At 37.5% G+C, this 13618-nt stretch overlaps 1 non-coding gene across 1 annotated transcript; it reads right to left on the bottom strand.

Annotated features, from left to right (window-relative positions):
- Positions 1–343: 343 nt before the first annotated feature.
- LOC132413430 (U6 spliceosomal RNA) lies at positions 344–446 on the bottom strand. The gene has a single exon (XR_009516728.1). It is a non-coding gene; the product is annotated as a U6 spliceosomal RNA (small nuclear RNA).
- Between the last annotated feature and the right edge of the window lie 13172 nt (positions 447–13618).

The following is a 13618-nucleotide window of genomic DNA, read 5'->3' as shown; positions in this document are numbered from 1 at the left end:
GCTTGATAAGGGAACATAATCTCAGAGAGGGATTTGGTGTACCCTAGACGCTGGACCTCCAGGCAAAGCCAAAGATCGAATGTCCAAAAGTATAGAGGGAGCCAAGGTGCTTTCTGACTCCAAGTCACCATGAGGATTACAATGAAGAGCCCATTAGTGATGATGCACATGAGTCAAGAAAGAAGGAGCCTTCTGGAATATTCTGCTCTGAAGCAGATCGTATGAGGTTTTGCACAACCCTTTAGGAAAAGATGAGTAATCCCCCGTAATAACAGAGACTGAATTTCTAGGCAGATCAACAGCATGAGAGCTCAGAGTAAAATTTGGTTTAAGTCTGTTTTTTTTTAACATGGAACGCTTCACGAACGTGCGTGTCATCCTTGCTCAGGGACCATGTTAATCTTCTCTGTATCATTCCAACTTGAGTATATTCACTGCCGAAGCAAGCACTTGATAAGTCTTTAGGCAGCATAATGTGTAAAATGTTTTCACATTCCTGAGACTGCTGGGAAAAATTCATACCTGGGAGATATTGATGAGGCCATATATCATTTCGATCATATTGTCCCTTAGCTTTTCCTATTTGAAACAAATTTTTGAAAAGCTTTACTTTCTTAGTCTCTTTCTATGGGGGAAAAAAAAACACCTATTAAATATTTTCATTTTTCATTGTTACGATATTGTTTTGTCCAATGGCTCCTAAGCCTGACTAGCATTCACTATTCCCTAGGGTGAATATTTTTTAAGTATATAGTCCTGTGTTCTATCCTTAGGAATTCTGATTCATTAGCTTTTTCCAACCCAAATATAATGGTAAAGAGAAGAACACTGAAATTTATGATGCAACATGGCTAAAAAATGGGGTTGCCGGAATTCTGATTCCATTGTTCACTGGCTATCTCGGTATGATCCACATGCTTGGAGACCATTTGAAAGAAATCAGAAAAGAGGCAACAAACAGATCAATCACTGATTCAGCCTTTAAGTATAACTAAAATCTTTTTTTTTTTTTTGATTTAATGGAATCATTAAGGAACAAGATTATTCCATCAAAAGAAAATTATTTTCAGAAAATGGAAATTGGCAATATACCCACTGACGCCTGGAACAAACTCAAATGTCTACATTTCCAGTGGGAATGAAATCTGACAGCCAGGGAGTCCAACGTGCTGACAGTACAAAAATAACCACCTGTTGCTGAATAGGAGAAGAAGTAACCAGGTGGGATACGTACTCCACAAAGGAAATTTGAGCAGGCTCTTGGCTTCCTATGGGATGAAAGGGAGTAGGAAAGCTGGCAGCAGGGAGGTTGAGAAGAGGAAATCTGAGCAGGTTTCCTAGCTGTCTTCCTTGCAGGGGAAGGCAGGATTGAATTGGAAAGACTGTAAAACAGGAAGATTGACAATAAAACTTATGTGTTTAAGGCACATTTAAACTATTAGAATGCTACAGAAACACATAATAACTCCTCTGAAACTGCAAGTATGTCTAAACGGATATGAAACCAGGAGTTACCTCAGGTACTATCATTCTAGAAAATTTAAATGTCTAGTAAAATGCTCTTCTGCGAAAATAGTATTTGCAGGAAAATAAAGTTTTAAACATAGAAGAAACACAAGAACAAAGGACTATCTACCAAAAATCCAAACTCTTAAGGCTGATTGAAATGAAAGGCTTCAGCCTTTTTCGACATGGGTGATATCAAACTAAACAACAAAAAGTAATATTTACTTACATTTATTTTCCCCCTTTCTTTCTGACCCTCTCTCCTATAAGGTAAAAGAAGAAAATGAAATATCTTAAAGTAAACGTTTACAGAGGGAAAAAAATCTGTAAACAGAATACATGGATCAATAACCATTATTTGTATAGCTGAAAGCATCCCATCAACTTAGAAATTAATTAAAAAGGACGTAGCTTATTTCACATGCAGCCATCAATGCAATGCCTTGTTCTAAGTGCCGTGAGGTATCATTATCCTCACTCTTGTAAAATAAGAAACTGATAGATATTAAAACATGTTCAAATATATAACTCTCATGAGTGATAAGTCTGAGATTTGATGCTAGGCTCTATGGCTTTAAAGACGATCAAGAGCAATGTGTTGCTATCAAGCAGCATGAGCTATCCAGAGTATGGCCAAGATTCTGAAAAAAGTCTTTATTTATTTATTTTTATATATATATATATTTTTTTGCGGTATGCGGGCCTCTCACTGCTGTGGCCTCTCCCGTTGCGGAGCACAGGCTCCGGACGCGCAGGCTCAGCGGCCATGGCTCACGGGCTTAGCCGCTCCGCGGCATGTGGGATCTTCCCGGCCCGGGGCACGAACCCGTGTCCCCTGCATCGGCAGGCGGACTCTCAACCACTGCGCCGCCGGGGAAGCCCAGAAAAAAGTTTTTTAAAAAAAGCATTTCTAAGAAGTTCAATAGACGTGTACCAAAACTCTCAAGCCTTCTCAGAGCATATTGATTCAAATTAGGATAAAATACTGACAAACTAGATTATCTCATTCCTAAGGCCAGAGCTGACTAATAATAGCAAATTAATAGGGGGTTTGGAGGACCATGGGGGAGAAGGAAAAGACACTGGTAAAACAAGAAATAAATTATCACTTTACTTTCTTTTTGGTTGCAAGTGACAGAAAAAATAATTAAACTTATTTAAGCAAAGAGAATCTACTGGTTTATGACTCAATTACCTGTGAACCCCAGTCATGGAGACTCCAGGGGTCCAAGCATGAGATCAGGACTCAGTTTCTTTCCATCTTCATTTTCTGCTTCCAGGTGGCAATCTCCAACACTTCTGAAGTTACATTGTTTTCGATTTCAGTTAAAACAGAAAGAGTAAGTAGACACTTTGCTTCCAGTCATTCCCCCAAAATAATTCTCAGTGATTGTTCCTAATTCTAGTTGGCCCTAGGCATAGTTATGGAAGAAATACAGAGGCCAAAGGGAAAGGAATCTTGGGGTAAGACAGGATGGATCCTGACCTGAAGTATACAGACTGATTCTGAAGAAGGGTTGGTTTCTTTAAAAAATTCAGGGTGTCAAAAGGAAGAAAGAAATAACTGGCGCTGAGAGGGAAATAGAGAAAAATGAGAACTCCAGATGAAGACAGAAACATTTATTTTAGAAAAATGCCAAACACAAAAATCCAGCTAAACTTCTATTATTATTTAAAGCCAAGCAGCCTCACATAATTTAAAACCATTGTATACCTTGAGTTTTCCAAAAGTGTAATGATCGAAAGGTAGAAATGGTATCAACAGGAAGGTAGAAATAGCATAAAATCTAAAAGATTAGCATCTATACCTTGTTGACTATGTGCCAGGCATTGTAACATCACAACTCTATGAAGAAGTACCATGACAATCCCCATTTTACAGTGAGGATAATGTGAGGCACAGAGCAATTTCCCAATGGGTTTCAATTAACTTGCACAATTTAACAGTGTAAAAGAATGGTGATTCAAACTCATACACTATGATACAAGACATTTTCATATTGAACACGGTTAAACACTATCTTATACCATGTAAGATAGTTTAAATATATTGCCACTGAACATTACTTCTTTTTTTTTCTTTAGGTTATCTATGTCTTCTTTTTTTTATATACACACATATATATATACATGTACACGAAATATTTTTATTGTTGTTAGTTTCACAAAAACAGGGTTATGTTATTCATACTTTTCTGCATCTTGCTTTTCTTTATTTTTTTGAATTTTATTTTATTTAGTTTTTTATACAGCAGGTTCTTATTACTCATCCATTTTATACACATCAGTGTATACATGTGAATCCCAATCGCCCAATTCATCACACCACCACCCCCAACCCCTGCCGCTTTCCCCTCTTGGTGTCCATACGTTTGTTCTCTATATCTGTGTCTCTATTTCTGCCCTGCAAACAGGTTCATCTGTACCATTTTTCTAGGTTCCACATATATGCGTTAATATACGGTATTTGTTTTTCTCTTTCTGACTTACTTCACTCTGTATGACAGTCTCTAGATTCATCCACATCTCTACAAATGACCCAATTTCATTCCTTTTTATGGCTAAGTAATATTGCATTGTATATATGTACCACATCTTCTTTATCCATTAGTCTGTCAATGGGCATTTAGGTTGCTTCCATGACCTGGCTATTGTAAATAACGCAGCAATGAACATGAGGGTGTATGTGTCTTTTTGAATTATGGTTTTCTCTGAGTATATGCCCAGTAGTGGGATTGCTGGGTCATATGGTAATTCTATTTAATTCTTAAAACTTGTACTTAAAAAAGATAAGTTGTAGTCATGTAAATTCTAAACCAATCTTGGTTTATCACACAATTTGACAATATATTCTGTATGAGAACTTACCACAGATTCTTTCAAATATAGTTTATTGTTACTCTTTCTGCTCAGTTCTTTTGATTTTGATATAATTGTTGAGCATCTACTATGTTCCAGGCATTATACTACATACTCAGGATATTGGATTTGCAATCTACACTTCCATAGCATCCTTGAGCATGTCTGGCATGCATTCTTTATTCAAAGTTTAATATCTACAATGGCTCCATCAACTTGTTATTAAATATCTAACCCAAAATATTAAGATAATAACAATAACCATATTCTTATGACTGCTGAGTGGGAAATAATAGAATTAGCAGCAGTAACAAAGAATTAATTTTTATGCAAATAAAATATTGGATGCCAAATTATGTTAACACTTCAAGTTGTTAAGTATCCATCCATCTCAACGGATAATTGGCAGGCATTTTTATTAGGCATTATTAAACAAATCTCTGAATTTTTATTTCATGGTTAAGTATCTACTCATGCAGTATAGAAAACAAAGACAACAGAAATATTTCACAAAGATCTTTTATACAACTGAAGAACACTTCTTACATAACTTAATAACAAATTCTACTTAATACAGTAATTTACACATTTTCCTGTCTCTTGAACTTGTCTGAAACTGATTTATAGAAGATGTCTTTACATGTATTTAATCTATTATTTTTAAAATAAGAAATGGATAGACCAAAGGGAAATACTAACTTGTAAAGGCAAAAATGCCTGGGCTTCCCTGGTGGCGCAGTGGTTGAGAGTCCGCCTGCCGATGCTGGGGACACGGGTTCGTGCCCCGGTCCGGGAAGATCCCACGTGCCGCGGAGTGGCTGGGCCCGTGAGCCATGGCCGCTGAGCTTGCGCATCCGGAGCCTGTGCTCCGCAACGGGAGAGGCCACAACAGTGAGAGGCCCGCGTACCGCAAAAAAAAAAAAAAAAAAAAAAAAAAAAGCCAAAAGCAGTTTTCTGTGATTTGAGTACTTAAGAAGTATATCTGTATATGGCAGAATCTTTTTTGTGGGGTGGGAGGAAGGAAGGGGGATTCCACTGAGATTTATTTCACTCTGAATTCCCTTTGACTTTCTTCTGTCCCTGAAGTCTAGGCTATGTTCTATCCTAGGGCATTTTCTTTCGAAGTTGAATATCAACTTTATGATCATCATGTTTTTGTTTTCATGCGGAAAACATCTTAGTTTCATAATCAAACCTCTGTGAGTCTAGTGGCTCAAAAATAATTTCTTCTGCTTCATGGAAAGACTTCAACTGCAGGTAAAACCTTTACCCTCAGCTTGATAGATCTACTAATCCTAGAGAAATTGCCACAGGCTTCCTATGAATAAATATCAAATCCACTGAACACATCCACACACCAAATGGAATGGAGTAAGAATCTAACCTCCCAAGTCAGTGTTCCTGGGTTCAAATCCCATTATATTACTGTCTTTGTCCTTTCTGACTGCTATAACAAAATTCCACAGAATGAGTGGCTTATAAACGACAGAAGTTGATTTCTCATGGTTCTGGAGGCTAGAGTCCAAGATCAGGGTGCCAACATGACCAGGTCCTCATGAAAAAGCTGTCTTCCCTGTTCACAGACTGCCGACTTCTCATTGCATCTCACATAGCGGAGCAAGTGCTCTGGAGTCCCTTTAATAAGGCGTGAATCCCATTCACGAGAGCCCTGCGCTCACGACCAAATTTTCTCCCAAAGGCGCTACCTCCTAATACTATCACCTTGGGCATTAGATTTTCAACATACGAATTTTGGAGGGACACAATTATTCAGACCATATCAGTTACTTAACAGTTGTGTACACCTTGGGATTTTTTAGTCAACACTTCTAATCCTTAAGATCTTCATATGAGTGTTGACCTCATGGGGCACACCAAGCATCATATATTCTATTTAGCACAATGCCTAGTACAGAGGAAATATTCAATAAATTTTGTGTATTATTATGGCTGTTCTTCGTATCAATAATTGTACAATTTCTGTTTCTATTAACAAGAGGATTTAGATAAATTACATGGATCCACAAAGAACAGATAGGATTTCCAAAATGAAAACTGGATTGTTGTGAGGAGAGGGAGATCTTGAACAAAAGGCAGAAAAACAAGAAGCATCAGTAGAGGCATGATGGCTAGAAAATAGCAACTAATCCAATTATGGCTGGAACATAAAACACTTGTTCTATTAGTGTTGGAAAGAAGACTGGAAACACATTCTTCCTTCTGGCCTGGATTGGTGGTGTTCAAGGAAGACTTGGTTTACCTCAATGTATTATGGATACACTGCAGTGACCTCAGGTTTGGAAGAGCAAATAACTCAGGATAAAACCCTGGTCTTGCTACTTACTTTTGTGCAAACTGGGGGGAAAAAATCACTTAACCTCTGTGAGTCTCAATTTTTAACAGATAAAATGGGAAAGATACCATTTTGCACAGTCACTCTCATGATTCAAAGTAGTAGAAATATTAATAACAACAACTCCTACCTTTGAATGAGTGCCAGGCATTGTGCTAATGTCTTTACATCCATATATATTTTTTGGTTGTTTGTTTTGTTTTGTTTTGTTTAATTTTTTGGCCACACCTTGCAGCATGCAGGATCTTACTTCCCCGACCAGGGATTGAACCCCTGCAGTGGAGGCACGAAGTCTTAACCACTGGACCACCAGGGAAGTCCCTTTGCATCCGTATTTTATTTAGCCCCCTTAGCTTCTCCAGGATAATGAATGAAAAGTGGTCATCACACTAGAATTGCAAGTGGATTCAGGGCCTTATACAGAGGCTGCCAAAAAAAAAGGTATTAATTATAAGAAACAGAATGAACTCCTTTGAGTTTCCATAAATTACAGAGGTGACACTCAAGAAAATTTTAACTAAGTTTCTGAGCAGAGACGATTCCAGCTTACATCTGAATTACAATAATTTTGTCCTCCATTCCTCACAGCATTGTTGTTAGATTAAAAAAAAAAAAATACTACGTAGTAGAAGACTCTTTATCTTAAAACCCAAAGAAGGAAAATCAATCAAAAGGTCAGTTAAAGAGAAAAACAATAAAAGGAATAAATAAATATTTAATCTAACTTAAAACTTTGAAAATACACATTTATCAACCAAACTTTTGATGTAAAGCCAAGACATTTCTTTGAGTACAGGTGCACTAACTTGAAATCTGCATCACTTTTCTCATGAAAACCACACCCACGATGAATCTGTGATATTTGCTTTCTTCAGGTTGGAGCAGAATTTGTGAAAGACCCTTGCAAAGCAACCTGAGTACAGAGGCTTTACAGAAGTTCTATTTTTTCCTCCACTTTCTTTTTTACAGTTGTCCATCTATATTCTATATTTTTTACGGTGTAGAGCATTCCTGTTTTTAAGGCACAGAGCTTATTTTTCTTAGAAATAATTATCTTCTTTCATGCTCATATTTAATTGGTTTGATATTTAGTTAAATTACATAATGGCTGTAAAGTGTTACTGATGTAACTGGTTTGGGAATCACCATGTTTGACACTTGGCAAGCACTCAACTCACTTGATGAGAATAAAGGTGTGTAGACATCTAGAGAAAAGCCTGCTAGTCATGAGCGTTCAGTAACTGTGGGCTTCAGCCAGTATGATTAATAGAGGAAATGGATAATATCATTTCATCTAGCAGTTTTATTAAGGGGATATGAAGTAAGAACATGTCTACTCTTTTTTAAAGCGTATTGCAAGCTCATATTAATTTGAAAGAAGATAACATATTTTCTCAGATCATTCTTCTATGACAAAAATACACTTCAATATATCTGATTTTATAGAAGGAAGAAAATTTGTGGCCATATAAAAAAATCATTTAGGCCTTAGTAGCAAACATATAAGAAGCAGCTGTTCAAGATAAAGGTTCGTCCTGAAAATTTTCTTTACATTCATCTTAACCTTTGGGCATTCACCTTATTTGTGTTTCAATGGTGGCATAGTGCAGCCAATCAAAGAGACAGTTTGTTTTCTATACCTTTCTTCACGTTTCTTTTCTAATCCTCTTTGTTATGTTGCCCAAGGCTATACAACAACAACAAAAAACAGTCAGGTGGGTTGTAGATACAAGCTTTTTGTTTTGCTGTGAATAAGCTCTATTCACCCAGTTGTTGCAAAATGGACCAACTTTTTTGTCCATTACTGTTGTGTGCAAGAACTGGCATTATTTCTTCAACTTGAACACAGTGAGAAGTATTTGTATTCCTGTCACATATATGACCTATAGCATGCACACTGACCTTTAACGATGTCTTCGCAGTTACATAGAAGGAAGAAGAAAGCAAACTGTAAGCATCAGATACCCACCAAGGGCTAGGCGACAGGCTAAGCTTTTTATATATAAAAAGTTTTCTCTACAATAATGCATTTTTAAGAGGCAGTAAAGAATCTTAACAACATTTATTTTATAAATTAATAATATGTGGTCACAATGAAAATAAAATAATTATTTCCTTAGCATAGCACAGCAATGCAGGTTTGAATTACAAAGCTCTCTGATTACCCGGTAAAATAGTTTCAGCAGTAACAGATCAAACAGCACATGAGAAAAACCTCAGTGCCCCTTTTCCCTCTAAGTTTATTTTGTCATCAGGATTATCTTCATACTATTCAGATTCTGGTGTTGGAAGAGAAATCAACTAAAATTCTGACTAAGAGTTAGATAATAAAACCACCTTCTATTTGTACAATGTATACTTCTGGTTTAAAGGGTAATGTCACTACAAAGAAACCAGTTGCTAGTGAGTTGCTAACGTAAATCAAGGAAGAGAGCCTAATAATTACCTCTAGTAGCTACATTCAACCAAGCAGGCAAAAAAGAATTGCTTGATTAGGAGACAGACGGAATAAGCAAAACCAACCCAAAAGTTCATCAAGGAGAATGGATAAATTAACCATAGTCACACAATGATGCAATGATACTCAGCAAGGCGCATTCACACAAAAACATAGATTCAAAAACTTCGTAAGAGAAGCCAGACACAAAAGGTATATAATATGTGTGTAAAATATAACATGTATAAATTTTTTTATGAAGTTTAAGTAGATATAAACTATAGTGATAGAAATCAGAAGTGTAGCTACCTTATGGCGGGTAAGACCTGACAGAAAAGGGGCGTGAGGGAACTCTCCAAGGTGAGGAAAAGGTTCTATATTTTTCTATCACTTTGTTTTCACTGTGTAACAAACCACTGCAAAGCCTAGCAGCTTAAAGCAACGTTCACTTTATTTAGCCCATGATTTTGCTGATCAGCTGGGTGGGTTTTGTCATCTGATTTTTTTTTTTTTTACATCTTTATTGGGGTATAATTGCTTTACAATGGTGTGTTAGTTTCTGCTTTATAACAAAGTGAATCAGTTATACATATACATATGTTCCCATATCTCTTCCCTCTTGCGTCTCCCTCCCTCCCACCCTCCCTGTCCCACCCCTCTAGGTGGTCACAAAGCACCGAGCTCATCTCCCTGTGCTATGCGGCTGCTTCCCACAAGCTATCTATTTTATATTTGGTAGTGTATATATGTCCATGCCTCTCTCTCTCGCTTTGTCACAGCTCACCCTTCCCCCTCCCCATATCCTCAAGTCCGTTCTCCAGTAGGTCTGTGTCTTTTGTCATCTGATCTTATACATCTTTCATACATACTTTTATATGATCTGGATTATCTAGAAGGACCTTTCACTTATGTCTGGCTGTTGGCAGGTTCTGAGGTGGGTCACCTTGCTTCTCCTCCAGGCGTCCTCTCACCTTCCAGCAGGCTAGCTCAGACACATCCACGTGGCCATCTCAGGACTCCAAGAATCTGCAGCCATTCTTTAAATCCATTCCAATTTGGAGTGAAGTGTCATTTACATGGGTGTATACATGTTGTCCAAACGTATACTCAAAATATATTTGAGTGTGTTTTACTGTATGTAAGGCATATTTCAAAGTTAAAATACTCAAAAGAAAAAAAAATACATATGTGCCTCTGAGGTGGAAGCATCAATATATTATAATACATGGCTTATCATATAGCATGATTTTTATAATAAGAAACAGAAAAATATGAATTAAATAGATTTAAACAATAAAAATAATTTGTTTTTTAAATGAAAAGACTAATTGTAGCTGCAGGTATGGTTTGACCAATGCTCTAGCTTCAGTGTTCTGCAATTACCTTTTTTTTTTTTTTTTTTGGCTATCCTTATATAGGAGTAGATTCTGTTTCCAGATTGGCACTTTTCATTATAGCAAAATGGCTATAACCTATAACCATCTTAGGCCTTCCATCTGCAAGTTGTCCAGAAAAAGATGCAGATTTTCTGCTATCAATCAGCAAACAAAAGTCAAGGGTTTCACTCTGATTGGACCAATTTAAATCCGAAACGTAGACAGTAACTAAAATAAGCCTGTGTTCCAAGGTTATCTATGAGCCAGTCATTGTGGTAGGAGGAGTGGACATGATTAAGGTCACGTCAACCAAGACCCACCCCTGAAACAAGGAGTGGATTAACACTGTCCTGATCTCATGGCACCTACAGAGTGCACAAGGGGTGGACTAGATGCTCTGAAGGCAATCAGATTACACAAAGCAGATGAATTTTGGGGAAATGATAAATGAGGAAAAATAATCTAAGTTGAGTAACCAAGGAAAAAACTAACAGAAAGAAAGGATTTTCTGGAGTTGGTTACAATTCTCAATCAGAAAATGTGGGTAGATTTACTTTGCTTTTAGTCCCAAGTAAAATAGTTCAATAGGAAAAAAATACAAAAGACTGGCATGGCATGAGCTTTTATTTTTCTTTGTATTTTTTGACACCACCTACATACAGCTCCCTAGTCGAGGCTGTCTTCATCCCACTGCACCTGTCCTGCACCTGTTTGTTTCACTGTTACTATCAAGTTGTTCTGAGGGGATGGTCTGGACTTTGGATTATAGCCATTTGGGGGCACTAACCTGGTTTACTCCCAACCCGTAGATTTTATTATTCTGCAATATCTCACACGACTACTGCTGTGATGGAATGATCCAGAGACCTAGAAATCCAGGATATGATTTTGGAAACTTGCCTAGGAGACAGACCATGTTCTCCTCCCAAATATTTATTTTTATCGTGTGGCTCTTTTTGAGGGAAAATAACAGGCAGGGAGTGCTTTTTGACATTCCCACATTCTCTGGTATGGATCTGAACTACCAGTCAAAAATCATCTCTTTTGCTTTACATTTTCTATGTGAGAAATGCAAATAACTATAGAAGAAATACAATTTAGCAGTAATTTGCACTTCAATGTCAGTGAGTTTGAGGGTTCTGAGTAAGCAAGATAGGAGGAACAGGGGAGGAAGGTAATGTGTCAGGACAATAAAAACTCCTGAGTACTTTCCGAGAAGAGGACTCACTAAGGGGAAACATTCCTGAAACTAAAACTGGAGTATCCAAGATAAATGACATCTACTTTATAATTGTGTCCAATGTACACCTGGGCTTTATCTCAGCATTTTTTTAAATTGAAGCACATTGATTTACAATGTTGTGTTAGCTTCTGGTGTACAGCAAAGTGATTCATTTAAAATATACGTATATATTCTTTTTCGTATTCTTTTCCATTATGGTTTATTACAGGATGTTGACTACAGCTCCCTGTGCTATGCAGTAGAAACTTGTTATTTATCTCTGCATTTTTAATGTAAGTGCGGAACAGTTTGTATAATGCAACTCTGTCACATTGTCTTAAGGAAGATAATGAGACATCGAGGAATAAGAAAAACGTCCTCAGGAGAGAGCACGACATCCTGTCTTGAATGTCTACTCTGCCACTTGCTGCCTATGTGACCCCAGGGAGGTTACTTAGCCTCTTTGAGCCTCCATTTTCTCATTGGAAAATTGGGGATAATAACATTTATCTCACAGTGTAATTATGAGAATGAAAATGCAAGGTACATGAATGAACCAGTGTAAAGTTATTCTATCATTAGTCACACTCAAGCAATCATTGTCACAGTGGGTGGGGAGGAGGTGAATAAGAGGATAAAAATGAGGGAGAAGTTTTTTCTTGTAACTACAACTTATGCTGCAGAGAAAACATTAAAGTGTGCTGTTAAGCATCTACTTTTAGGTCCAGCAGCACAGTAGACATTGACAGTGTTATAAAAGACAGAGTTCTTTTCTTTACAGGCTTCACAGAGTCACTGAGGAAGTAGGTACAAAAGACACATGCAAGAAATAAGCAATGTAAGAACCACTGTCAGATAAACAGTTAGCAGTTAGAGCTGTAACCAGTCAGAAAAAGCTTAAGGAGATCAGGTAGGGCTTCATGGAAGAAATGGACTCGGGCAGTTTTTGAAAGGATGGCTGGATGCAGAAGTTTGCGATCTTCACTTGGGACCCCAGAAACCAGTAGAGCTGGGTAATGGATGGATGCCCTGCTATCTGGAACAAAAAATACTTTCTGTCTTTGCTGTGGACCAGAGAGCACCTGGAAGCTTAGAAACACGGTCAGCGTAAAGCTGAGTTGATCTGTGAAAAAGCAAGCCAGACATCGTTCACCAGCCCCATATAAGCCATGGGCTTTGAAGACATAATTAATTCAGAACAAAATATAGTCATAGTATCCAAGGCAGGAATCCAGACGACTCTAGTCATTTAGAACTAGGAGACATGGTCATGGTTCAATGTACTATTTTCCCTTTTCAGAGGAAGAACCCAAACCCTGATGGGTGTAGTTACTCAGAACCACGCTGACTTTCCAGAGGCAGATTCAGAACAGCAGGTATTCTGAGGCTAGCTGCTGCTCTAACTGGGACTTCCTCTAAGGTTAGAATTTCAAAGGACAGTTTCCCCATAAACACAAGCATCTTTCTTTCTCTTTTTCTCCTTCTGGAGATAAAAAAAACTTCGTATTCTCTGGGTTTTCCTTATCAGTAAAAGGAAGAGGTTGAACTACCGTGTCACCATAAACACTCTCCCGTACTTCCCAGTCATATTTTAATTCTCCTTCTTCTTCTGAACATTTTCTCCTCAGTTGATAATTGGATATTTTTAAGATAGTCCTTGATCAGTGAAAGTAAAATTTAGAAAAAAATGGGAATAAATATTAACAGAGCACACAATCTCGTGCACGGGGACTTTGTAATGACACTGACAAAACTCTGGTCTTTTGTGAAAAAAAGCCCCCAAGTAGGTAGAGCCATCTTCCTGTAAATCAGGGAACTGGCTAAAGTGATATATCACCTTGAAAGTGTACATAAGAAACAAAGTC

This window comes from Delphinus delphis, chromosome 17 (genome assembly GCF_949987515.2).
Source record: "Delphinus delphis chromosome 17, mDelDel1.2, whole genome shotgun sequence".
Lineage (NCBI taxonomy): Eukaryota > Metazoa > Chordata > Mammalia > Artiodactyla > Delphinidae > Delphinus > Delphinus delphis.
The sequence above is the reverse complement of the archived record's forward strand: the minus strand, read 5'-3'. Positions and strand labels throughout refer to the sequence as shown.